The sequence below is a fragment of the Sander lucioperca genome, chromosome 7 (genome assembly GCF_008315115.2).
Source record: "Sander lucioperca isolate FBNREF2018 chromosome 7, SLUC_FBN_1.2, whole genome shotgun sequence".
NCBI classification, from domain to species: Eukaryota; Metazoa; Chordata; class Actinopteri; order Perciformes; family Percidae; genus Sander; species Sander lucioperca.
Window position 1 is genome coordinate 18,906,140 of NC_050179.1, and position 25,237 is coordinate 18,931,376.

Here is a 25,237-nt window from a genome sequence, read left to right on the forward strand (position 1 = left end):
CAAGTTTGGCTCTACAATTTCCTCTAAATATTCCTCTAAATGTATACACTATCTCAATTTAACAATTAGGTAGTTTAGTCACCTGCTACATCAGCCCTCTGGGTGAACACAAAACTTCCTATTTGACATGTGTTAAATGTGAAAATACCACATTTGGTTAATTTAACTTGTGATGACCCATTATTGTTCTGGAAGTATCCATGTATTAACTGACTAAAGTCCTTCTGGGGTGTGACGCAGTCAGCGACCCGTGGCTTGTTATTGTTGCCAGCTTGCTACGTCAGCACAGCACTTTATATCTAACCTTGATTGAGTCCTCACCATCGAGTACATGGTGATCCTTGTAGCTCCATTTGTGTATTGTGTTTTTATGTAGATATTTTTTATGTGATATATGTTTTTATGTAGCCTTTTAATTGCAGATTTTGCACACAAACCAAAGACACATTTCTGTCTTTTTGCGCACAAAAAAGTAGATAAAGGGGGAAGTGTAGATGTACCTTAATCCTACAGCATGAAGCGAGGAGGTTGAGGGGGAAAAGCAGATGCACAAGTTGGAGAGAAAGGACGAGAAGAGGGTGAAGAAGAAGAGGGAAAAGATAGAGAAGGTGCACAAAGTGGAAAGAAGGAATAGGAGACACTAAAGAAGGAGGAGGAGGTGGAGGAGGAGGAGGAAGAAGAAGAGAAGAACTCATCAGCCGGGTTTCAGTCAGTCAGGATTTCCCCTCTGTCAAGCCTCACCTCGGGCCCCTGAGAGAGACGGAGTGAATGAGAGAGGAGGATAAAGATGGAGTGAGGGGGAGAGATAGATGAGAGAGAGAGAGAGAGAGAGAGAGAGAGAGAGAGAGAGAGAGAGAGAGAGAGAGAGAGAGAGAGAGAGAGAGGAATCCCAAGTGAGACAGGAGAAGAAACAAGAGCTGAAGGGAAAAAATGCACAACAAATTAGGGGGGGGGGGTCATAAAGAAAACAATAAATATGTTTTTATTTTTTTATTTTTTATTCCAAGCAGGGAAGATGGTAAATAAATAAAGACAAATGGATCGGAAGAGAGTTGCAGTTAGAATTAATGAATGTTACCAGATGAGATGATATATCTTCTTCATACACCACTTCAGCTCTTTGCATGTTGCATGTTTCTGCAATAGCCATTTAATGTATTTGCATTCTGTAAAGACTTCTCAAATAAGTAGTTTTTTTTGGTAGTGGCGGAGTCCACCATTCCCGCACTGGATTCCGATTACCTATACACAAGTGACAAGTTTACTTTTTACCGCGTGGCAGAGCTGTACTTACTTTATGCTTTCATTTTACTTACTTTACTTTGTTACTGCAAAAGGAATATTTCTTTCTTTTTTGGGGGGGAGCAGGCACACAGTGAGCTGTTAGATGAAGAGCTCCTTCACACCTCCAACTCCTCAGCAAGGCAACCAACTTGACCGTGCCTTGCTGTTGTGTGGAAAACTCATCATATTGCTGTTGCATTTATTTTTGACAGACTTCTTTTTTAAAACAACGTGAAGTGGTTTGGTTGCACTGTAAACTGATACAACAGTTGCTCTTGTTTCTGACAAAGGAGCTGCTTAAAGAGTGCTGTAGTATTAAACTAGGCTTGTTGTTACCATGGTTACCACTGGTGTCACCAAATCAACCAGGACTAAAATCGTTTTTATTCCACCATTATCAATAATTTTCTAAATATTTACAAAGTTTCTAAACAACCTGAGCCTTATTCTATACTCTCAGGAGCGCAATATGCCTATTTTCATAACTGCTTTTACATTTGATAACACTTATTTACGATACATTTTATGCTTATGTTTTTTGAAACCTCTCAATTTACCATCTGGTTAAACTTGCAGATTTGAGTTCAGCTCTCTGAGGTCTGGGTCTGAGGTCTAGCAGGAGCTAGTCTTCTAATGTCTTGTCTTCTCAGACTTCTAGTTTGTTCCTTACTTGAAGTCACGTGTTAATTCATGTAATTCAGTTCCGTTTTTTGCATGTTGGGCCATGACAACTTAAAAATACCTTTGAATCATTACTACAGAAATACAACGTATTCATCAGCAAATATTATCCATTATCCATGTAGTCTCGCATTTCCAGACCTTCCTCCACAGCGCTGCGTAGCAATCCCGGAAGTGGAACGTCGTGGATATAGACTAATATCCATGTAAGAAAACTCCAGAGTCTGACACATGCTGAAACAGTAAATAAAAGTCTTCAAACAGCAAGCAAGAACGTCTACTGTATTTTTCTTTACATCATCAGGCTCAGTGACCTGCAGACAATGTAGGGACGGACTGCAGACACAGACACACACACACACACACACACACACACACACACACACACACACACACACACACACACATACACTTAGAAATGTGAACTTTGATGTGTACTAACCAAAAAGTCTATTTGACCTGTACGACTGATGGACAAAAACAGTATCAAAGAGTGCGTGGATGAACGGAAGTATGTTCTGCATCACGCGTGTGCCTGTGTGAGTGAGAGAGAGAGAGAGAGAGAGAGAGAGAGAGAGAGTGTGAGTGTGTGTGTGTGTGTGTGTGTGTGTGTGTGTGTGTGTGTGTGTGTGTGTGTGATCTTGTGTGTCATCTTGTGTGCAGGCCTACAGTTCGGGCGTATAAAACGTTGCTCAGCTAAAAATAAATAAAGGGCTCGGGAGAGGAGCGAAAAGCATTGTGCTCTGTGAGTCACGACCAGGAGTGGTGGTGACGATATACTCCGCACCACAGACAGACAGACAGACACACACACACACACACACACACACACACACACACACACACCTTTTCCTCCCCACTCAAATACTGACAGAGAGAGTACCGGTTCTCAACACCAAGAGATCAAGACCTCCAGAAACTCCAAAAGACTTACCTCAACTCTGACACACACACACAGAAGATTTTCAAAATAAGAATTTACAGAAAAGCATTCCTTCCTGTTTTCTCAAAGAGGTAACAATTAAAGTAAATCGTCTCGCACTTTCATGCTACTTAACATGATTTACAACATCATTTTTACATTATACAGATATACACCAGGCAAAAAAAAATTGTGTGTTATACACATTTTGGTGGGTTTACTCTCCACGACATCGCTGTGTTCTTCCTGTTTCAAGACACAGACTTGACTCATGCCCAAAATGAATAGAAAATACAAATTATATTACTCCTACAAAAGGATGAGTCATATTCAAAGCATCCGTCTACTGCAATACAATATATGCTTTCATACTAAACCATATTCATTTGTTTTTTACTCTGTTTTTAATTCAACCTGTCTCTATTGCCAATTGAAAAAACACTGTTTTGCTGCTTGCTGATATCCAGCAAATGCATGCTTTTACATTAACAGACAGGTAAGTCTTTCCTGGGACAAGTATCACAACATTACAGGAAAAGGGACAAACCGCAAAAACACAGATTATGTTTTGTGGACAAGACTAGGTGTGAAGACTTTAATTGATAGTTTAGGTCTGGACAAGTGAAACTGTTTAAAGGGGTGATAGAATGCAAAACCGAGTTTACCTTGTCATATTTGAATTACGACAGTTCGGTGGGTAGAATAGGACATACATAGTACCTCAAAGTCCCATTAACATCCTTTTCCTATGCAAATCTCACAATTTGAAACTGCTGCTGAAAATGGGCGAATCTCAACAAAGCGCATAGTTGACGTCAACTCGGTGGCTCTACCTTATTTGGCTTTAGTCTCTACCTTTGTCACGCCCCAAAATGTCTTCTGAATAGGTCGCGCAGATCTCAGAAATTTTATACATTGTTCGTCTGCTATTTCATTACTAAATTCACTTCTGAGACTTTTTTGCAAGAAATCAAATAAATAGCTCAAATATGGGCCGTTTTACGAAACTTGATGGCTAATTGCAAATTTGGTAAGACGGTGTTGGACTTCAGGAGCTCCACACAGTCTGACGAGACAGCGGCAGCCGTCTTACCAAATTTGCAATTAGCCATCAATTTTCGTAAAACACTATAGCTCACTAGCATGTTTGTATAACGTACTGAGGAGAGCAGCAGCTACACGGGGTTTGAAGATGACGTAACACTAAGAGCGACTACGGTAGCGAGTAGTATGTAAGGCCGAAATTCCGCATAGGGAGGTCGGTTGTAGTGGTGGAGGGGTCAAACACAGGACTTTCACACAGGAGACCGGGGTTCGTGTCCTGCTTGTCTTGTTTCCTAAAGTCGCTTTCTTCTTTTCCTAAACCCAACCGTCCCATTCTTCCCGCGTGTCACGGAAACGTAAGCCCACCCACGACCTTTTCCTAAACCCAACCGCCCCGTTCTTCCCGCGTGTCACAGAAACGTAAGCCCACCCACGACAGGGATGCCAATAGTCCCGACCAAGCGTGTTTAGATAAAGCGCGTTATATGGCGCTAAAGGAGACTTTTAGCGTCAATAACAATGACAGAGGCACCTGAACAAGCATCCGTATTTTACGAGATGGGAGTGTGAATCTGCTGTTTCAGTCCAACAGCTTAGTGAGGGAGCCAATCAGGAGTAAGTCCAGATGTAATGCGTTCACAACTGTTACAGCCACAACCCACGGAGCCAACCTCAAAAAAGTCATGCCAACAAATCCCAATCAAACACCTCAAGTAATTTTCGTAAAACGGCCCATATTTGAGCTTTACATAGTTGATTTCTCGCATAAAAAAGTCTCAGAAGTGAATTTAGTAATGAAATAGCAGACGAACAATGTATAACATTGCAGTGTCTGAAATATGAGACCTGCTGTCTCGTCTCCACTGTGTGTGTATGTGCTTCACTCAACCAATCAGCGCGCAGCTCATCTAAATATTCATGAGCATACCATATTTGGAAGAAAAGCTCTCGTTCCAAATAGGGCCATTCCATAGGGTAGCATTAGGGCCCATATAATAGCACCCGGTCCATTTTCAGCCCAACCAATGTTACATACCCTATTAGGAGACCTTAAGGAACAGTGTGAAATACCCTATATAATCATTCTATCACCCCTTTAAGGTTTAGCAACTTGGTTAAGCATTTGATAGTCTATATCGATGACGTTCCACTTCCGGGATTGTTCAGGTGCCGCCTGAAATTCCGCCGGATGGCTCTCTCGCTTTCTTTGTGTTGGCATTCTAAACTCCGGTGGATTTATGAGGACTATGGTTAACTGCTCCTCAGATCTCTGCAGGGTAAATCCAGACAGCTAGCTAGACTATCTGTCCAATCTGAGTTTTCTGTTGCACGACTAAAACAACTTTTTAACGTACACATGTTCCACCAAAACAAGTTCCTTCCCGAGGCACCACCCAAGAAGATTGTGATTGGTTTAAAGAAATGCCAATAAACCAGAGCACATTTTTCTCCCATCCCGGATTGCTGTGTGGACTCGCTAGACCCTCCTCCACAGCGGTGTGAAATAAGGTCTGGCAATGCGAGACTAAGGGTTTGATAATCTTCAGAACAGTGTAAACGTTTTGGTAAGTAAATAGAATCTAGACCCTCTATGCTCTTTACTTACTTTCTATTAAAGTGTAACAGAGTTTTTAAAAGTATGGGACATTTGTGTCTTTTTTTAAAACATTTTGGGAGAACAAGCAGGTGATTTTGTTTTACTCCTTGGAGGAAAAAAAAGAAAACTCATCAGTTACCTCGACTGACTAAAATCTCTATTCGCCTCAGGCTTGGTTAATGTCAGACTCATGAAAAAATGTCAACCCAAATTCAACCGTCCACTACAGAGCTTGTCCTCCTCCAGTTTTCAGAGTAGTCATTCTCTGATTTAATAGGGAAATACCACTTGCATGAGGAACTCATTTATTACTCAGTTTTTCCTGTGCTCTTGGACAGATCAATCTATATTTGTCAGCATGCACATCTCAAGCCAGAAACTAGAATGAAATCACCAGCGTAATCTGGGCTTTTAGCTCTTTCTTTTTTTTAAACATTTTCCATCCTTAAAATGTAATTTATACTAATTTCTGCACGTGTATGAACATTCGTTTTGTGAAACCAGTTGAGATGATTCTTCATCTTCTTCAATTTATGTTTTTTCTCACCAAAATGAAACTTAAAACTTCAACAAACTTAAGAAAGATGTCTCACTATAGTCTGAGAATTAAATAGAGATGAGTGCTTCATTTCACACAATCACGGGTTAAAATTTCAATCAAACACTTAACACAAATTTCACCTTTGGTATATTTGTACCCATCAAGATCTGTCAAATTCAACACAGTACTGACTACAAAGCAAATAAACTGTTTAGAACAGTTTCTCTTCTCAAAGGTGCAATTTTATTCAGTTTTCCCCTGATTTTATCAGACGGAGATTTAGACTAAAAAAGAATGCTCTTTCTGTTCTTGCAAATAAAATGAAATACAAACAGAATTCAATTAGTTAAACTGAAAGCATTTCAAGACTGTTCAAGTGCTGACAGGCCAACATCAGCACCCAACCCCATTCAAAGGACATTAACCTGAGTGGCCTCAAACTCGTAAAATATGGACATTTGGACAGTGGCTGTCAGCGTCTGAAGCGACAAAAAAAGCACCCTTCAGCATGTTTGTATAACGTACTGAGGAGAGCAGCAGCTACACCGGGTTTGAAGATGACGTAACACTAAGAGCGACTACGGTAGCGAGTAGTATGTAAGGCCGAAATTCCGCATAGGGAGGTCGGTTGTAGTGGTGGAGGGGTCAAACACAGGACTTTCACACAGGAGACCGGGGTTCGTGTCCTGCGTGTCTTGTTTCCTAAAGTCGCTTTCTTCTTTTCCTAAACCCAACCGTCCCATTCTTCCCGCGTGTCACGGAAACGTAAGCCCACCCACGACCTTTTCCTAAACCCAACCGCCCCGTTCTTCCCACGTGTCACAGAAACGTAAGCCCACCCACGACCTTTTCTTTAACATAACTGCGTCAAAAGGGACGCCAATAGTCCCGACCAAGCGCGTTTAGATAAAGCGAGTTATATGGCGCTAAAGGAGACTTTTAGCGTCAATAACAATGACAGAGGCACCTGAACAAGCATCCGTATTTTACGAGATGGGAGTGTGAATCTGCTGTTTCAGTCCAACAGCTTAGTGAGGGAGCCAATCAGGAGTAAGTCCAGATGTAATGCGTTCACAACTGTTACAGCCACAACCCACGGAGCCAACCTCAAAAAAGTCATGCCAACAAATCCCAATCAAACACCTCAAGTTACCTCATGCATTTCTGTTAGAATTTGATCTTGAACTCACTGCACTGGATGACCAACTGACCATTGCCATGCACGTATGAATCTAGTCAGTAGTTTATGTTCTTAAAAGGTCTCATATTATGCTAATTTTCAGGTTCATACTTGTATTTGGGGTTTCTACTGAAACAGGTTTACATGCTTTATTGTTAAAAAAAACACGTTATTTTTCTCAAACTGTCTTTCTGAAATATACCTGTATTTATCCTCTGCCTTAAAAGCTTCGTTTTAGCGCCTGTCTCTTTAAGTCCCTGTCCCGAAAAGCCCAGTCTGCTCTGATTGGTCAGCGTTTCCGAGTCTTCCACATCTGCACTCTCGGAGTCTCTGCACCATCACTGCAGCCAGGGAATGACACTAACTGCACCGTAGCAACGCTTTCTGACTATATATAGAATAGTTGTGACATCAGAACCGTACGGAAGTCCTGACGGCTCGTTTAAAGGCCCCGTTTTTGTTGTTGTTTTTTAAAGATTATTTTTTGGGGTTTTTCCCTTTATTTGATAGCGACAATGGATAGACGGTGGGAGAGAGATGGGGGGTGACACGCAGCAAAGGGCCGCAGGTCGGACTCGAACCCGCGCCGCTGCAAAGGACGCTCTTACTGGTTGAGCTAGAGGTCGCCCCAAAGGCACCGTTTTTGAATACGGGCTGTGTGCATTTCTCTGTGGAATGAGCGTATTGATACTTTCACAGTATTTATATAGCACCTCAACCTGCTTTCTAATCACAAAAGACATTGACATCTCACTTTTTACAATATGGGACCTTTAAGACAAAAACAATGGGGGAAAGACAAACTCAAGACGAACTAGGTAACCATTTTCATTCAATTGTGAATCTATTTTAACCGAAAACAGGAAATGAAAAGGTGGAGGAAGGAATAACCACACTAAATGGCTGAAATCCCTCATTAGCAGTCAGAGCTCTCTCTCTTGCTAACTGCCTCAAACATCAAGTCAACATACTGAATTGGTAGAAAGGCTGCAACTACTGCCAGTGCTGCCCGACTAAAGACCCTTAACAACATTGAATGGAATTAATTTATGAATTAAATAGTTTTAATATTTTCTATTTTAACAAATTAAGTTCCTACTATATGGACCCTTTGAGTGGTCTACGAGGAATTTATAGTTTTTTTAAAGGGGTGATAAAATGCAAAACCGATTTTACCTTGTCATAGTTGAATAACGACAGTTCGGTGGGTAAATAGGACATACATAGAAGCTCAAAATCCCATTGATACCCCTATCCTCTGCAAATCTCACATTTTGAAACTGCCGCTGAAAACAGGCGAATCTCAACAAAGCTGGAAGCTGACGTCAGCTTCCCAAATCCTAGTCTTTGTCACGCCCCAACATTTGCATAGGCTACACCACTGACCTGAGGTCAGCTTAGTCTTCTGAATCTAGCTAGGTCATGCAGATCTCCAGAGGTCCGCTATTTAATTACTAAATTCACTTCTGAGACTTTTTTATGCGAGAAATCAACAATGTAGAGGTCAAATATGGGCCGTTTTACAAAAATTGATGGCTAATTGCAAATTTTGTCCGACTGTGTGTCGCAGTTCAGCAAGAGCTCAGCAGGCTACGTGACAGCGGCCGGTGCTGCCTCGCCGCCCGGCGTGTCCTACTTCATAGACTCACTGTGAGCTAGCTGGATCTCCTTCACGAAGGAAAGCCCGCGGCGCTCCATACCCGCGCAAAGTCACCGGTTCTGGGTTACTGGACTACAAAATGCAGAGGCCCTGATGGAGCTCCAGGACCTGCAGCTAGCCGCGATTCATAGGATTGAAGGGACAGTAGCAGGTAATGAAATCCCTAATGTTCACAAAAATGCATTTAATTGAAATCTGACACCATAGTTAGCTTTATAAGACCTTGGGGTAGATGTTATATAAGTGGCGTGACGAAATTCAAACTGTAAATATACTTTAATTATGCCGAAAGTGAAGCTAACTAGCCGCGATCTGTAAACATAGGATTGAAGGGACAGTAGCAGCTAACGAAATCCCCAATGTTCACAAAAATGCATTAAATTGAAATCGGACACCATAGTTAGCTTTATAAGACCTTGGGGTATATGTTATATAAGTGGCGTGACGAAATTCAAACTAAATATACTCTAATTATGCCGGCAGCTGGCAGCCGGCCAGCTCCGCGGAGCCCCGAGCCCCGGTAGTCCAGTAACCGAGAATGGGTGATTTTCACTGGATATGGAGGTTGCCGCTTTCTCCTCAGACTGTGTGGAGCTCCTAAAGTCCGACACGTCTTACCAAATTTGCAATTAGCCATCAATTTTCGTAAAACGGCCCATATTTGAGCTTTATATAGTTGATTTCTCGCATAAAAAAGTCTCTAATTAAAAGTGAATTTAATAACGAAATAGCCCGACAAACAACGTATAACTTTGCAGTGTCTGAAATATGAGACCTGCTGTCTCGTCTCCAATGTGTTTCTATGGGGTTCGCTCAAGCCAATCAGCGCGCAGCTCATCTAAATATTCATAAGCATACCATATTTGGAAGAAAAGCTCTTGTTCCAAATAGAGCCATATTCACAGGGTAGTTAGGGGCCCATAAAATAGCATTCGGGCAATTTTTAGCCCAACCAATGTTACATACCCTATTAGGAGACCTTAAGGAACAGTGTGAAATACCCTATATAATCATTCTATCACCCCTTTAAGTATGCATCAAATGTCATTGGCCCCAATAGTAAGATATAATGCAATAAATTAAGACACCACCTCCGACCCTGACTCTAAAAATGTCCCTGCAGTTGGCATCAACACCTCTCTGACACAGTCAACAAGAAAAAAATTATTCAACAAAGAAAGCATTTATTGCACCAACACTGTATTAAGTTCATCACATTGCACAGGTGTTGCTTTTATTGTGTTCAACCCCTGCACATTATAAGAATATTGTAATACCACATAATCTTAATAGAGAATGAATATGGTGTTAATATGAGATTAAATATACAAGTTCCAATCCTGTCTGCAAGAAATTACGTTTCTACATTACAAAATTGTTTTCCCAATTTTGTTGTCATAGTAAACTCAAGTCACTGTAGACCTTTAAACCAAGACCATGATCTTTCCCTAACTTTATAAGTGTTGTGAGCGCCTAGACATAACCAAAAAAAACGTTAATATAACTGCAATTGTTACAATCCGATATTGTATTGCAAGATTGAATGTTTTGGCAGGGAAAAAATGAAATACGTTGTCAGTGAACACTTTCTACTGATGTGTTTACAACATTTTAGAGACTAGCCAGATACGTTAAGTTAAAAAAGTAATCAGCCTATATCCATCCATCATATCTGCATCAATGCTAAAGAATTTAACTGTTTAATGTCACACGGTACAACTACTTTTGTATTTCTTTTAAAGCTACACGCTCATGCATCTCAACGGTCAAGTTTTGAAAGTGAGTATAAAACTCAAATTAAAAGAACAATCCTTATGACGGGGGCTGGGGATGGATGGGTAGGAGGAAGAATAGCTCAGAGCAGCTCAATTTAAAAAACGGAAGAAATTAGCGTGAACTACTTCATTTTGACCATTTCATCGTGCGCTGTTGAGCGGTAGTTAAAGACCAAAGAAGGACTGATCCTTAGTTAGCTGCTACTTATTAACAAATGATTACCTAACCATTAATTACCATTACTGAAGCACTGTGCGTACCTGCAAATTAAAGAGATGCATCATACTGAGTGGTTAATCATTAACGATTGATAAGTTAAGCATTCACAACCATTAGTTAAGCATTGTGCATACCTGGAGATAAAGTGATACATCATACTAATCATTCGTTAATGATTAACCACTCAGTATGATGCATCACTTTATTTGCAGGTACGCACAATGCTTTAGTAATGGTAAATAATGGTTAGGTAATCATTCGTTAATAAGTAGCAGCTAACTAAGGATCAGTCCTTCTTTGGTCTTTAACTAACGCTCAACAATGCACTACACCCAGGGTGGCAGGATTAAAGCATGCCCTGCAGCAGCATACAATTGCTTTTAAGCCTTCAACAGTGACAATGCTACAGAATATACTGTGTTTGTCAATGTAAATGTTTTGTAAATATCATTATTAAAATATATTGAGAATCATCCTGTATCACGTCTATTCTTTTTATTACTATGAATCCCATGAACAGAGTAACTGATTTCCTAATGATTTATTAATACAGTAACACACACACCCAGTCCCAGTCATTCAGTAACTAATCATTAACTAATCAGTAGTTCCTCATTCGTTCCTCATTCATTTAACAGTAACTACCAGTCTGTTTAACAGTAACTAATCATTAGTGCTTGGCTGACTGCAGATGTAAACATAGCCACACTTTTACGTTTCTCAGCTAAAAACAAATGGATGCTGCTCTCGATGGGATAATGTGCAAAGATACATGCATAAATAAATATTGCCTATTTTTGATGACAAGTTATAATGCAGCACACACTGTGTGTTGTGTTGATATAACCCAGATTTGCCTTTTTGTAGCCTACGTCTTCAAAGCTCCTTGGTCTCAGGTTTAACCATGACGTCATCTCCCCAAATATAGCTTTGCATTGCTTGTATTAAACAAGACAACAAGATTGTCAATGGATATTTAGGAACATGCTGTGATTTGTCATACGCAGGAGGGGTGACATCAGGACAGAAGTACTCTCTTTACACTTATAGGTAAAATATACTTCATGATACCCATCAAAGCTGCAATTTACAGTCATCATTTATAGAGTATATTTAGAGCTGTAGAGCACGTAAATAATCAAACGTCATGAGTCACTATGGCTACTTATGGATTATTATGGGTATATCTTCTAAGCACTGTGTTACTGTATTTTGACCTGGAATCAGTCTATTTGCAGTGTTTAAAATGTACGAGTTAAAACAGCTAAACTAAGTATATTTTTCACAACACTAAGTGATGATTTCATGATTGTTAAATGATGTCACAGTGTTACTATAACAACAATAGCTTGAACAGTAGGATAGAAAATACACACCAAACAATTCCCACTATTTGATGGTTGACCATTTTGCATCCCCGGTTTAATAATTGTGATTTGGTATATCATTATTCTAAGAGAAAAAAACAACAAAAGCATGATGTTTAAGGGTGTACAAGTGATTCAAGTCAGGGGGAGTAAACAATCACCACAGCAGTATAAAACACTAAACTTGTAGTAAATAATTTCTACAAAAAACCCCAAAGAGCTCACGGACAAAATAATGTTAGTGTTTTCAGAAATACAGAACACACACAAGCTAGTTTTCATGAGAAATTGATTTTTTACACCATTTTTTTTCCCTTATTCATGATTGGTGCAAAAATCATGAGAGCTGTAAGGACTCAACTTTAGCTTTTTTAAGCTAAAGTTGAGTCCTGAGTTTTTTTAAAAGTACAGTTAAAGGGTTAGTTCACCTAAATTCTAAACAAACATCTCACGGACATCATGTGATATCTAGCCATGCAGGTTTTATCGGTTTTATTTGTGTGAGATTTGAGATCTGTCGCTGAGATTTTTACCCCCACACCACCCCTGCTCACAGCATTGGAAAATAACATTAATAAATGTAACAGCAACATATCTTTCTCAAGTCACGGTCCATGTTGAACACACTGGATAATAAACATCGCTGTCAACAATTTTTTATTGGAACTACTTTCTACTGAAGATATAGTTTTATTATTTATTTTTTTATATTTTTTTTTATTATATATTTTCTTGATAAATGAGGACACTGTTGATATAACTTTTCAATGCTACGAGCACCACAAACAAAATTCCATTGGTGGAGGCAAAAATATCAGAGATAGACATCTCAAAACCTGGACAAATAAAAACTGAATCCCTGCATGGCTACAGAATACCATTAGAGGTATATGAGAAAAAGAATATTTTTGGTAGTTTGGGTGAGCTGACCCTTTAAATGAATCTAAGACTACCTAACCCAAAATAATTTACCCCAACCTTATGATTATTTACTGAGCACAGAGAAACTATACCCAAACCTGATGTCATGGGATGTTATACTTACAGCAGGCTATATATTCAAAATACAAATGTGTAGCATGTTACAAAAAGCAATGCTACACTACTTCCAAAAAATACGTTTTTTTATAGGATATTAGCTGGTGTTTTTATTCACACTCTCTCTCTCACACACACACACACACACACACACACACACACACACACACACACACACACACACTAAAACATCTATATATAGCATCCATGTTGTTGCCCTTGTTGCAAGAGCAAATGATTGCCAGACCTACTGTGATTGCCACTTCCTGTCTTAGAAGCATGGGGCTTACAAGGAGCAACTGAATGGATCATCAAATGTGTCAGGGATGCAAAATAGCTGCCATGAAATGTCTCCAACTGTCTCCAGTTGGCCTGAATTGCTGCACCTGGTCACGGCGCATTTTCTCTCTGCTCATACTGGTAACTACAGCGTTATGCATTATAACCAGGGCAAGTAAATCTAACGTGAGGTCGAGGTGTTGCCTGAACTGTCGACGATATGATGACTCACAAGAGGTAACATAGCAGGTATTTGGGAGGGGAGATTACAGCTGCTGGTGCCAAAAACAAATTGTCTAAAGTGCAGACACAGTGGATGTTACAGTCAGTCATAGCTTACATGCACGCTCACACCTGCTCAAATATCATAAATACACCTTTATAGTTACTGAATAACTTTTTGTGACCACATCGTTGTATACCCAACTATGACAGTAAACACACAAACACAGCTGAATACCCCAGTGTGAACGGTGACTCAACAAACAAACGAATATCTTTGGAAGTTGGATGACTGATTCTAGACATAACAATTACAATATCAGATTAAATGGCAAGCTGTAGGCCTACGGGTTTCTGCCACGTTATCAGAAGATGTGATATATATTTATATATAATCCGTGAAAATGTTATGTAAAAGATACAGAACAACAGCAAAGCACGATTCAAAAGTCCGGATGACAAAACACGCAAAATGTCACCGAGGTCATTTCATATATCACAACAATCCTGATTAGAAATATTATGCTGATACGACAAGGCTTTTCGAAATACCGGGCACACTGTTAAATCACTAATACACACCCCAAGACCCTCCTGTAGCTATAGCTATTAATTAAAGGCTGTTATTATTCAGGTATAAAATGTACATGCTGCTACTTTAAGATGCGTTTGACAATATGCACTTAAAACATCATAAGAACAAAATGCATCCACGTTTGAGACAGTAATTCAACATATAGGCGACACAACACTTCTTGGCATGTATAATTTAAAGGCCTATAATGAATTGAAATATAAGAAGAAAAAGAAGAGAAAGAAATCCAGGACCAGATGCCCCTGCGCAGACACAACTCCTGCTCTTAAGCAGAGAGCAGTAATAACGAGCTTCACGCAAAATGCAATTAAAAGGGTGATTTAGGTTTGACGTCATCCTCATCCTCTAACACATCTCAGGCCGTGCAATTACCTTTCTCGGGATGAGGAAGAGGAGGAGGACAATAGGAGGAGGAAGGTCCGTCGGAGTCTCTCTTTCTCTCTTTTTCCGTCTGCGTTCATCGGTGAAAACATCCAAAACGTGGGTCCCCTTTTCTCCTCCGGCGCACAGCTGGAGGCTCCCACAGCAGCGGCAGGGTCCACCCGGCCACACAAGTCACCTAATTTCCATATTTGCTTTTGTCGTCATTGTTCTATCCTGCAAGACAGAAAGACAGGACACTTAACCGTTTATAAAGTTAAGCTGCGGCCGTGCGTGCAGGCCTACACGGACAGGAGATGTGACATGGAGATTTGGAGAGACATGGGAAAACTTTATCACCTGCCGCCGGTCGATATCAGACTGTAGCCACAGACACAGCCACAAACATTTCCGAAAAGTCTCAGTTTTTGCGCACCATAATTGATACAAATCCATACGGTAAGCTATACGGAGCAATTACGTCATCCTTAAGCGATGCATGGGCAAGTTTACCTTCAATCACATCCCTACCTAGAGAACTAGCCTCGTGTACCCTGCACAAAACGGCGGCCTTTGTTATTATGGTATTAATAAGACAACGAGAGAGAGAGAGAGACGTAAGTTGACTCCACAGGTCAGAGGTCAGCGGTTTCCCTTTATAGAGAATAACATTATCCGTCTGTTTGTGTATTTTTGCTTTGTCTTGTCAAAGTGTATTTAGCACGTGTCCTGCCCTAGCATATGTGTCAGGCAAGGATGCAACCGCATCTTCTTAGTGGTTTGCTCATGGGTTGGGTCAGTAAATTTTTCTAAGTTTCCTTTTCTGGTAACTCATACTTCGTCGCCAAAAGACCAGCCATCAAAACGATTTAAATTTCTTTAATTAGCCTACGTCACTTTCTGCTCTTTGACGTGCACTTTTTCCCATCCTGACAATATATTTTCTTGCCAAGCTTCAGGCCTGTAACTTGCAGGTCTTGCAGCATAAAAGATGCCTAATATTTCATAGTGCACGTAATTTATGAGTGGGCCTACTTCCACCATTTTCAGACTGCACTTGCTGCTATTTGGCAATGTATTGCAAATATATATTTTAGCATGAATCATGGTTATTCACTCGGATGCTCCCTTCAACTGGACAGCCGAGACCAAACTGTACCAAACCATAACGTTGCATGTGCTTTTCTTCTCGAGGCTAAATTGAATCGCATCTTGTTTTGTTCTTTTTACTCTGACTCTTCAGAAAGGGAATGCTCATCTCTATCATTTATTTTCATCGGTGTGATCAATTGTGTGTCCACATCACTCATAATTCATATGCAGCCAGATAGGAGGCAGAGTTTTGATGTGCTGCAGAACTTGTGAGTATATTGATCGAGTCGTTAAGCTCCAGAAATGTAGGGTTGTTTTCTGTTTTTGTTTTGGATCTGGTAGGTCAGGCTGGAAGAACGTGGTCGTGCCCGGTTCTCTATGTGCTATTTGTGGGGAACGTTGACAGGGAACAGAGGTGGGCGATGCTTGAGGTGGATTAACTACTATTCACAAAACTGGGAGGGAGACACGTGTGCGTTTCCACAGCGTGTGTGTGTGTGTGTGTGTGTGTGTGTGTGTGTGTGTGTGTGTTAAAGGGGAGGCTGTGGGAATGTAAGCACTAGGATACAGAGAGAGAGAGAGAGAGAGAGAGAGAGAGAGAGAGAGAGAGAGAGAGAGAGAGAGAGAGAGTCACTACACGGTCAATGTATAAGGTAGGGATTGCAGATGTTCCTTATTCCTCTCCACCTGCTAATCTGGGTTTCTCCCTATGTTAGGATGGCCTTGATGAGGAGTTCCTTGCCTTGCATGTGCACTTTGCTTACAGGGAGGTGTGTGTGTGTGTGTGTGTGTGTGTGTGTGTGTGTGTGTGTGTGTGTGTGTGTGTGTGTGTGTGTGTGTGCGTGTGCTGGGTGAATAAAAACACCAGCTAATATCCTACAAAAAAACGTGATTTTTCGAGTAGTATTTTTTTATGTGTCTGTGTGTTTGTGTGTGTGTTTCTCACATTATTTTTTGGAAGGGGGTTGGGGGTTCAGTGACGTCCAAGGAAAGTGGCACCCCTCCCTCCAAAAGACACACACACACACACACACACACACACACACACACACACACTCCACTGTTTTGCCCACGTGCAACTTGTTCATTGCAAGGGTTTCCCGTGTTTACACTCTGCTTTGCTGGGGGGCACTGTCACTTGTTCAGTGTGGGATGGGGGTGGGGGTGTGTTTGTCTGAAATGACTCAAAGTTTTGGGTCCGACGAGATGTTTGTTGGCATGAATATCAGAAAAAAACCTGGGTGCGACGTGGCTGCAGAGCTTCGCCACAAAAGAAGAAAACTGTTGACTAGGAAAAAAGACACACGTATAGGGCTGAAAGCAACCATGAAAAAAACGCCACTGCTATGGCAAGGACGAAAATAATAAAAAAGAGCAAATAAGGACAACAATAAAGCAAAAAGAAAATTCGAACATAAAAAAGGAAACAAGCCCTTAAAAACTTAAAGATTGTAAAATTCCACGAGTGGAGCCGTCTTCCAATGTCGATGTCTCGGCGCGGCGAATGCGCCCTTCGCAAATGCTTTTTGGGGTAAGGGCTTCCCAGATTAATAGTTATGAACAGCAAGCCCAGACCGCAAAAAGATTCGTGAAGGACATTATCTGCTGCTGCTGCCGTCCGACGGAGACTCCGTGACACCCGGGGAGTCTGCTCTCTTTTTGCATCCGTGAATTTATCTCCCATCCCGTTTCGGTTGATTGTATCTCCAGCCATCGGCTACCCGAGGCGAGTGTGTCCCTCCAACACATACACACAAACACAAGGAGGGGGATAGGATGGATAGAGAGACGGAGAGCAAGAAAGAAAAAAGGGGGGTCTCCGGATGCCAAGGCTGCTGCTGCAACTGAGAGCTGTCCAAGGTCCTTTCGCTTTGATTCCCCACTCCTTCTCCAGTTTGAATTCTCCTCTATCTTCCGTCTCGTCTCTCCTCCCTCATCCATTCCTTTCTCCTCTCCCCTTTCTCTCACTCATATTTTCCCCTCTGTCTTTTTTTCCCATCCAAACGCTCGGATGTGCAAAACCCGTGTGATCATTGGGAGCTGTGCATCGATGCGTTTTGTTGTCAGTGTGTTCTCTCTCTCTGTATTATATTCCCTGGACCGTGGTGTGTCTCCGTATAGTGAAGCGCTTGCTCTCTGCAGCCGCTACAGAGCTCTGGGTGAGGAGAGAGCAAGGCTCTAAACTGCTGGCAATAAATATAGAGCAGGGAGATATCTTATTGGATAAACCAAACCTCGTCATCAACCAATCGGTGTCTCGCTCATATAGGGACCCCCCTTTTTGAAAGAAATAGACAGGGCTAACCAAATTGTGATCTATACCAGAGAAAGTGTATACTTATATGCATTGATGTAGGGATATGAGCATTTGATGCGTCTATTTGTTAATATGCATGCTTTTTGTCACGTTTGCAGGGCGTCTGCGAGGCTGCGAAACTGACCGTCGATCTAAAATGGGTTATATCGGGATAAATAACACTGAATTATAATGACAATAATAATAAATGAGATATGTGACAGCAAGGATGAGCCATTTTCACCTGATCACAAATAACGCCCACCTTTCCTTTTCTTACGAGTCAGATACAAGCAACATCAAATGATGGGAAATGCAAAGATATCGAGCCAAACATTATATTGGAAATAACAGTTGCATGTCGACCAAGTGTGGGAAGCTTCGCTCAGCTCTCCACATCGCATCACAACATCAGCAAGAAGCATCTGGGGCGACTCATGGTCACCTATAGAGTTCAATGGAGGGTACCACTGCAAAAGCGACACGGGGGTCTCCGAACTGCAAATTCAGTCCGGAGCCGCGATGGTTCAGTTATTTAGAGCGATTTTAAGGTCGAAACCAAACGGAATAACAATGATATCACCACTACGGTATACTGCAACAGTTTATACAGCAACGATGTACAGCTTAACAAAACAACACATTGCTGGGCATCGCATCAAGAGTTAAAGAGTTCATTACGACCGTAAACCACTCATTCTCACACATAATCTTTAATATGTTTTTTTGGGTCAAATTTGGCAAAGTAGACTAATAATCAAATATAATAATATAGAATAACTTACCTGTTTTTTTTTGCTAAAAAACCTGCAAAAATTCCATAGTAATGCCATTGTAATACACCCCAAACAACTCTCAACTTCCCCTTCATGCAAGTTACTGTACCGAGGAGGAGGCCGGGTCACGATCTGAATCCGGAGCCCCCCCTTATACCAGGTTTGATCCCGAACCAAACATACCCCCCCCCCCCCCCCCCCTCCTTCTCCCTCCCTCCCTTCTCCTCTTCCTCTCTCTCCATCCACACCGCCCCATTATCACTGATGCAACTCGTCTGCATTCGAGTTGGCTGCCAGCAAGCAGCAGGGCTCACACAAAAATTAAGCTTTGGGGAGAAAAGAGATATTTGGGATTAAAGGAGGTGGGGGGGTGGTTAGTGCATCTCCCCCCTCCCTCCTGGTGTGGGTATCTTTTATTGGGTGGTCTTTTCATTTGCAACCCAGTCAGTCACGATTCTCCCCCACCGTCTGCACTGCACAGTGACTGCCTCTCCTGACGCAGCCAACGCGCACATTACTCACTTTAGCAGTCACGACTCGGGAATCCGTGTCGTTTCCACCAAAATTAGACGCTCGGTATTGAATTATTGAGCAAGATCTGGCCCCTCGAGTCGATATTTGCGCGACGAAGAATTACAGAATTGGGTTTTTTTTGTGTTTGGAAAGGTGGAGGAATGTATCGCAGGTGAAGTACAATCGGGATTTTGCATGACAAAGACAGGTGGTCGATGTGGGTTTTTTCCGTCTGTGGCACGGTAGCCTTGTTGCCTGCATTCAAAATACTGGAAAAATTGGCCAAAGAACCGCGCTCATCCCCAATCACAGAGCGCGTTTCTTGTGACCCAGTCGGGCTGCAGAACTGTGCAGACGCCTGTAGCCTGCCAGTCCTAATTCGATACTGATACCTTGACTGAAAGGGTGATTCCTTCAAATTCTTTCTTGGAGTAAAGCTGCGATAACAGCGACACTCCCTTTGCCTCTTGCGCCCTCATCGTCGCTAGGACGCAAAGTTATTGTGATGAGAGCTCTTAAACCAAAACCATCTAATTATTTTGCTACTTTCTGAAACATGTACGTGCACTGCAAACTTGACACTGGCTACACATCTTATTTTCATTTTAACGTGACGGCAAAGTTGTTTCACTTAACAAAGGATGGATTGGTAAAGAAATCTGACTGATGAGTTGGTCAGGCACGGGAGGAAATGACGGGACTGACGTGAGCAGAAGAAGAGCTGACCCAGGTCTCTCTGTGTGCCTGCCTATGGCCTCCGATAAGTCCGTTCAAACTATGCAGGCGGGAAAAGCTCTGTTTTAAGGCAAATGTCTCCCCTCAGTTAGCGCAGGCAAGTTAAAGGAGGCGGGGGTGCTTCAGGATTTCTCGTCCAACGTCGCTTCAGGAAAGAGGATCCACTCAGAATATATGCTGTTGGTTTCCAAACAGGAGTAAATAAAGCTTTTGGCTGCCAGGAACAACACAAGCCACCCCCCTACACGCACACACACACACACACACACACACACATGCATACAAACACGCAGGCAACACCACCAGCAACAGCCCACTACCGCCACTTGGTGTGGTTTCAGCACCATTGCTGCTGGACAGCTCCCGGGTTTCCCCATGCGGTGCGCCTGGTCTCTGCTGCAGCAACAGCTCCTTCACTTCACTTCACTTCACTCCCTCCTCCTTTTCTTCCTCCACCGCCGCTTCTCTGTCAGTACGACTCCTCTTAAAAACAAGAATACGGAGGGAAAGGCGTCCTTAAGCGCTCATCAGAGAAGGGTTCCCCTCGCTTTCGCGGTTAAGCAGGGAGATGGGAAGAAAAAAAAAATGTGATAGAGACTCAACAGCGCCAACAGACAAAGGGAGTTTTTGCACTTGCTTATTTACCAAAAGAGGTGATTCCTACTCTGCGGGAAGGGTTGCTCTATGCTTCGGCTCTACAGTCAAATATGGGTCGTAAAGCATGCCAATAAAAGCCATACCTTCGACCGGGAGTCAGGTGTTTTTGCGTGCATGAGACAGAGGCAGAATTGTGAGAAGGGAAACAGCAGGCACTCGGGAGCATTCACTATCAAATACACAAAAGTACACGGAATTAAACATGTGTGCATGTGTCTTACTCACCGTGGTGCAGGCACGTCCTTGTTCTAAACAGGAGAACGAGAAACAGAAATATTAAGATTTTAGTGAGCCGCAACAAGAGTCTGGAAGAAATGCAACAGATTAAGTCCTCCATTTGTTATTATGTAGGCTTACAGTGGCACGTCCAAGTTTGCTCAGGATCGCCTCCCTTTTTATACAAGTGATACCCGTCTGTCTATTTCTGGCGCACGATCAAAACTATGATGCTATTTTTAGGTCACAGTATGAGGAAGAGAAAAACACTCACAAAAGGCATCGCGTAGGAACATTACGTGAAGTGCATGTAATGTAAATTAATTTTGCCTCTACAACTCTGCACAAGAGCCCCGATTCCCCTCCGTTGCATCATTGCAGTGATTTTTTTAGCAACCCAATGTGCCTTCAACAGCCCCACCACCCCGTTCTCAGCCTTAAAACACACTACTTTCACCCTCTACAACTAAAATCTGGAACTCGTCGTCGCTGCCAATATTAGCGACAATATTTTATGTATTGTCGCCCTCTTCAGAAGCTTCTCGTCCCAGGGTCAATTCAGCATGAAACTCATGAACGCAGGTCCAAATACTGATGAACGCGGATTACCTGACGCTCCCTGAGGGATTTTCTTTTTTATTTTAGTCGACGGAGTACTATAACATTTAGAAATTAGGCTTTGCTGACGAGACGAAGAAAAAATAATAAATAAAATGCCTCTTTTTTTTGTTTAAGGGCTGCGTCAGTTACTAGGCATTGACGTCACGTTTAGATTCTCTCACTTTACAGCCCGTAGAGCCTGATTAAAGACACTGCCGTGCAGTGATCAGATCTTCGCAAATGTGCCATGGAAAAAAATGAGTGACAATATAGGAAAATATTATAATGTGGCGTGGAAACTGCAGCTTTGGAGAAGGTTATTTCCGTGTAAAAAAAAAACCTCCTCTAGTACTAGCATCTGGGTTTCCATCCAACCTCCCCCCCCCCCTCCCTCCATCCCTCCTCTCTCCCTCCCTTCTCTTTCTCTCTTCTCTCTCTCTATATATCCCCCACCAAGCGTTGGTGCTGTTTTGGTCTTGGAGAATTTTTTATCACAGCACCCAGTGCATTTGGCGGGCAAAACACTGTGTCTCTAAACCGAGGGAGAGGAAAACACAGGGAGCTGAGCTGCTGCATCCTTCATCTCCTATATTTATTGGCCGTGCCCACGCACCAGACCCAGCTCACCCACGGAATAGACCCACGGGGAGCGCACACTTGTTCATGCAAAGGCACACAAACAAACCTCCCTCCACAGTATGCTCTGTCTCTCACCCACTTCCCCTTCAATATCTATTACACCTTTACTGTAAGACCCTCTCCACACACCCCACGCCGTCCATCTGCACTCCTGCCGCGTGAAGATTCACGAGACTTAACGGGGTGGGATGGGGTGGGCTGAGGTGGATGGTGTTGGGGGTTTAAAGATGGAGCTAGTGAGTATCCACTGAGCAGCTACCTAGAAAAGTCGGCTCTGAGAAGGGAAAAGGGCTGCGCCTGTCGCATCGGTTTGTGCTATTTTTATCCCTGCCTGTAGGCCAACTGTATGTCCGTGACTGCTGGCGAGTGCATGCACTTTATAGGGACAGACTCACAGAGCGGATTTAGCGCTGTCCTCTACACTAAGAAAACCAGCATGAGGAATCACAGAATCATAAAACGAAGAACACGGCCAGTTGTTTTGCTCTGGATATTTTGGCATCTGTTACTGTCTGGCTCTCTTTTCTCACAAAATCAAGCCGAAGTACGAAAAGATGAGTCAATAGTCAAGTATCCCATCTACCCCACACAATTACCACCACCACCACCACCACCTCGAGCCACCCTACACACAGAGACACACATGTACACACACGCACAGTTCCCTGTAGTCCACACTCATTCAATCAAAGAGGGAGCCGTATCAATGGAAGTTGCAGCCGAGGTTCCTCAGTGCAGTACGCCAAGATCACCGCGTGGTGTCGACAAACTCAGCCAGAGATCCTCCTTATTCTACACCACCCCAGACCCCCACCCTCCTCCCTTTAAAAAGTATGCACTCCTGACTCCTGCAAGTTGCAAGCCGCAGCAGACTTTTTTTTTTCTTTTTTTGAAGCCTTTGTCCGACTTCATCTCCTAATGATAAGGGACGGAACACAATGCAGCTCTCATTGTCACAACAACTAACTAATACGTTAAAGTCAGAAATGGATATCTGCAACCAGCTACAATCAAATTGCCGACTTTAGGCTGATCTACATTTTCAAGACATACCCCTTAACTTTACCTCCGGTGGTGATTGTGGCCTCTGCAGTGAAGCGCTAGGTGCTGTCCATGGTGCTGAACAGCCCAGTCTGTCTGTCGTGTCTAACCTCCACAACCTCTCTCCTGCTACACAAAGCAGCCGGTTTTTGGAGATTGATGCTGGATCATGTTGCTTCAGCGAATGCAAGTACAAAGTTAGAGAGCATGCAGGGTTTTTCAAATGCAGTTGCATCGCTGCCATGAAAAATAAGACAACATGTGTAGGCCTAGCCTAAGTCTGAGATGGCTGGCAACACGTGTGGACTGACGCAAGTCCGCTGCAAAAAGTTGCTTACAAGTGGATAATTAACGGCGCCTCAACTATAAGCTTTAACAAATATACGTGAATAAGGGTCTCTCTCTCTCTCTCTCTCTCTCTCTCTCTCTCTCTCTCTCTCTCTCGACACTCACATTTGCTTCTTTGGCACGACTTTGAAGAAATCAGTGTTGCCACATAGTCAAATGTTTCACAGATATTACAAACGTAAGAAACAGGGTAAGGAAAATAAGGTTTTTTCCTAAAAAATCCCTCTCTCTGTCTATATCTCTCAAAGTTGTTACTAGGCATCTCAGCAGAGCAGGCAGCCTAAAGCAGAGGATCCCCAACACGTGAACACTCCGCATACGCATTACTACTACGCATTACCGCAGCCCGCTCTCTTTGAGTGTCTGCAAAATCGCCTCCGTGGTCAATATGCATACACACACAAAACCAAAAACTTCCTTAATACAATTTTATAGCTGTGTTTATATCCTAGTCTGATCGTTCCCGAAGATAGCAACGCTTGCAAAAACAGGCATGCCCTGCGGTGAACCTAAATAAAGTCGCCTTGATTGTCTCATGCGCAGCAAATATAGAAGATAGTTAATTAAGAGCTTCCGTTAAATTTCTCTATGAGGCAAGAATCCACAGTTATAAGCAAAATGTTCGCAAAAACGCACACATGGTTATGCGCTCCCACTTAAAATGCCAGCATCCTCACAAAAAGATGTATTTAGACTAGAAACCAGACTTTGAATGGTGTTCCCCGCCACAACATTCCTGCTCGTGAGTGCTTTTTAAAATAACTCTATGTCCCAAAATATCTACACATGGTCTGACTACAAACTTCCCTCACTAGTACATTCTGGGTCGGGATTCGCGCCATCTACAAAAGAAAGGACTTACCTTTTTGATTTAGATTTTTTTTCTTTTTCTAAACTCTTTTTTTAAGAAGGGTTTTGTGCCGGTTGAGACAGAAAGAGGAGACATAGAGAGGGTAAAAGCTTGGCAGCCTACAGTCTCTTCTCCTGCGTCAGGATGGAGAAAGCAGGTCAGTCCGATGTGCGTCTTCTCCCTGTTGCGGAGACTAAAATATTTGGTGTTGCTTTTTAAGATTCAGGGAGCCATCTCAAAAGGGTTGGTTGGGTGGTAGTGGGAGGGGTGAAGGGTTTAGCAGTGGAAAGGTGGCGGTAGTGGATGGAGAGGAAGGGGATAGTGCAAAGAGTTACAAATGTGAGCCAGCTGATAGAAAGAGCCCGCCAAATCAGGAAGACTTTACGCAATTGGGAAGGCGCGCCACACGATTCACCTCACTGCGTAGGCTCTCTCTCTCTCTCTCACTCACTGTCTGTGCGCGTGTGTGCATATGTGTTTGTCTGTCTGTATGTGTGCGTGAATTACTTCCAGACAGAGATGGAAAGCATGAATGGGGCAGGAGAAGCGCGACTGAGAGTCCGGCGCAAACCGGGAAGAAATATATTGGGCGTAATTAAAAAAAAAAAGGCACGAAGACCAAGGCAAAAGCAGCTCGCGGGAAGGGATTGGGAATGCATTAAAAAACAACTAATAACCAGGAGGAGAGAATCACTCATGTAACAACACA

At 42.5% G+C, this 25,237-nt stretch overlaps 1 long non-coding RNA gene across 8 annotated transcripts in view; it reads right to left on the reverse strand.

Annotated features, from left to right (window-relative positions):
* The window catches only part of LOC116046804, a 46,913-nt gene extending 21,676 nt beyond the window's left edge, over positions 1 to 25,237 (reverse strand). For 3 of the 8 annotated variants that reach the window (XR_004897812.1, XR_004104227.2, XR_004104235.2), the window contains exons 1-3: positions 21,192 to 22,008; positions 21,060 to 21,082; positions 14,778 to 15,002 (exon numbers count right to left, since the gene is read on the reverse strand). This is a non-coding gene — a long non-coding RNA (uncharacterized LOC116046804). Of the gene's footprint in view, positions 1 to 14,777; positions 15,003 to 20,822; positions 20,918 to 21,059; positions 21,083 to 21,191; positions 22,016 to 23,355; positions 23,460 to 24,540 lie in introns of those variants that run through there. The other 5 variants (XR_004897813.1, XR_004897811.1, XR_004897809.1 and 2 more) reach the window with 4 other exon arrangements.